The sequence below is a fragment of the Cornus florida genome, unplaced genomic scaffold (genome assembly GCF_030987335.1).
Source record: "Cornus florida cultivar Cherokee Brave unplaced genomic scaffold, ASM3098733v1 CherokeeBrave_3.0.0_Hap2_Chr06, whole genome shotgun sequence".
Taxonomy (NCBI): Eukaryota; Viridiplantae; Streptophyta; class Magnoliopsida; order Cornales; family Cornaceae; genus Cornus; species Cornus florida.
In genome coordinates this window covers 81,540,684-81,543,576 of record NW_026775576.1, presented here as the reverse complement: position 1 = coordinate 81,543,576, position 2,893 = coordinate 81,540,684, and the positions used below count along the sequence as shown (strand labels likewise).

Here is a 2,893-nt window from a genome sequence, read left to right as displayed (position 1 = left end):
AACGTCTCTAGCAAGACATTGGGCTCTTTTAACCCAGATCAAAGATCTTATAATGCATCCCCTCCTTGTTGGGGTGATAGATGCTTTGAACTTCACCCTACAAATGGTTCTTTGAAGAACTTATTGGATTAAGCTCAAAAGAAACTTTTGATCCTTTGTCTATGCAATCATAACCTTTGGGCTTCCATGCCCTTTCAAAGCAAGAATTTGAAACAACACTTTGAGAATGCAAGGTTGAAGTTGATCCTTTGGAATTTTTGGCCTTACACAAAAGCTCATTTCCTTAACATTGAAGATCATGACATTTATCTACAACATTAACCTCTCATTCATATTTGTCAAATGAATTGGGCGTGGGATTAAAGATATTCAACTTCACCTTCATGTGGCCAAATGAGATCTTCATTATCTCCGTCCTACAATTGATGTTGGCATTAGCGGTTGCCAAGAAGGGACGGCCAGGGATAACAGGAATTTGGCTTTTAGGATTGGGGACCGGTTCTGTGTCAATGACAACGAAATCAATAGGAAAGAAGAATTTGTCAATCTTAATCAACACATCCTCAATTATACCCCTAGGCTTCTTAATGGATCGGTCGGCAAGTTGTAAAACTACCGACGTCGGTTTCAATTCACCTAGGCCCAATTTGACATAAACCGAGTATGGAAGAAGGTTAACACTTGCTCCTAAGTCAAAAAGTGCCCGATTAATGATATGATCACCAATAATGCAAGATGTAGTGGGTGAACCAGGGTCCTTAAACTTTAGAAGAGTGTTATGTTGCAAAATTGAGTTTACTTGCTCGGTCAAAACCACTTTTCTTGGTGTTTGGCTCTTGTTCTTCCACTTTTGGGTGCACAAGTCTTTCAAGAATTTGGCATAAGCCGAAATTTGCTTGATTGCATCCAATAGTGGAAGATTAACTTTCACTTGCCTAAACATTTCCATAATTTCATTGGTTTTTGCCTTTTGCTTGTCTTTTGAAATGGATCCTTTTAAGGCATCCGGAAATGGAACTTCTGGTTCAAACACTTTTTCAGAATTTTCTTTTGAACTCTCTTCAACACAAGAAGTTTTTAAATTATTTTGTTTCAAATCATTTTTCAACAAAACTTTTTCTACATTATTTTTCAAAACTTCTTTTTCAAACACATTTTTCAAAACTTTCTCATTTACAAGATCATGTATATGCACTGAAGGAGGAATGGGATGTGAAACGGGATTGGTGACAACTTGAGGTTGCACCGGTTCACTCTCTTCATTGGACATTTCTACTTGATTGTCCATAATCCTACCACTCCGCAAGGTAGTCACCGCATTAACATGTTTAATAGTGTGGCCTTCCGATGAGGAATGGGTTTCCACAACACATTGTTGCTTATGTGGGGCATTAATGGGCATCTTTCCCTTTTCTCTTGCATTGAGAGTGCTTGTTATTTGCCCTACTTGGGTTTCTAGCTTCGCAATAGATTGAGAGTGAGAATGAAGCAATTGAGTGTTAGCCTCTAAAGTGCCCAAAGTATTTAAAACTTTTTCTTCAAAAGCGGGACTTCTAGCATTTCCTTGGGAATAAGATTGGTTGGGAAAATGAGAATTAGCAAATTGATTCCCTTGTGATTGATAAGGTCTATAACCTTGGGATCCTTGGTTTTGAAGTGGATGTGGAGTGTACTTCCCTTAAAAATTGCCTTGGGAAGGGTTTGAGCCCTCTCCTTGGTTTTTTCAAGAGAAATTCAGATGATTCCTCCAACTTGGATTATAGTGAGTACCATAAGGATTGTTCCCCCTCTCCTTGACTTATTCATTAGGTTCATTTTGCACTTGTCCGTGAGGATAATGAGAAGTAGAATGAAGAACACTAGAACAAGTCATACATGTTTCATTTGATGCACGATGAGAATGGTTAGGGAAGGAAGATACTTGGTTCGCCGAGTTTTGGTTAATCAAAAATTGATCAAACCTTTGAGATAAAGACTTCATTTCAACAGCTATTTCATTTGAATGGTCGACTTGATGTAAGCCAACACTATTCCTACCTTGTGAATTTCTACCATTCTTGGATGATAGTGTTCTATGCAAAGAATTTTCACTCATGCTTTCATAGAGACGCCACACGTCATCCTCATGCCTATCAATGTATGAGCCACCTATGGAAGCATCAACCATACCCTTATAATTATCCGATAAACTCTCAAAGAAATACTGAACTAATTGCCATTTGGGCATGTCATGATGTGGACACTTCCTAAGCAATTCATTGAAGCATTCCCATGCCTCATGAAACGTTTCTCCATCCCCATGTGAAAATTCTTGAATTAAGGTTCTCATGGCATTGGTCTTTGAAATCCGATAGTACTTCTTCAAGAACTCTTGTTGCATTTTTGCCCAAGAAGTGACTGAAAAAGGCCAAAGATTGTTAAATCAATACTTTGCCTTGTCTTTTTAGGTGAATGGAAAAAGTTTGAGTCTTAAAACCTCTTCCGGCATGTCCATATATTTTACTATGGAACATACTTCAAGAAACTCATCAAAATGCTTGTAAGGTTCTTCACTTGGAAGTCCATGATAGTTAGGAAGCATGTGAATGGATTGTAGCCTAATTTCATAATGATGTGCTCTAAATGGAGGCAATTGGATGCATGTAAGTGCATTATACTCGTTAGGCACATAATGGTCTCTTAAAGCAAGAGGTGGATTAGCTACTTGAGGTGCAACATGAACACCTCGGTTTTGAATTACTTGATTGATGATGGGAGGTTGTGGAGCATACATTGGCCTTGGCATTCCATATGGAACTTGGCCTTGTTGTTGTGGGGGTTAGTGAATGAATGGCCTAGGCATGCCTAATGTTACTTGTTTATTCTCATTGTGCACATTTGGATGAAGAATACC

At 38.5% G+C, this 2,893-nt stretch overlaps 1 non-coding gene across 1 annotated transcript; it reads left to right on the top strand.

Annotated features, from left to right (window-relative positions):
- Positions 1-2,225: 2,225 nt before the first annotated feature.
- On the top strand, positions 2,226-2,332 carry LOC132315445 (small nucleolar RNA R71). The gene has a single exon (XR_009483651.1). It is a non-coding gene; the product is annotated as a small nucleolar RNA R71 (small nucleolar RNA).
- The last annotated feature ends 561 nt before the right edge of the window (positions 2,333-2,893 follow it).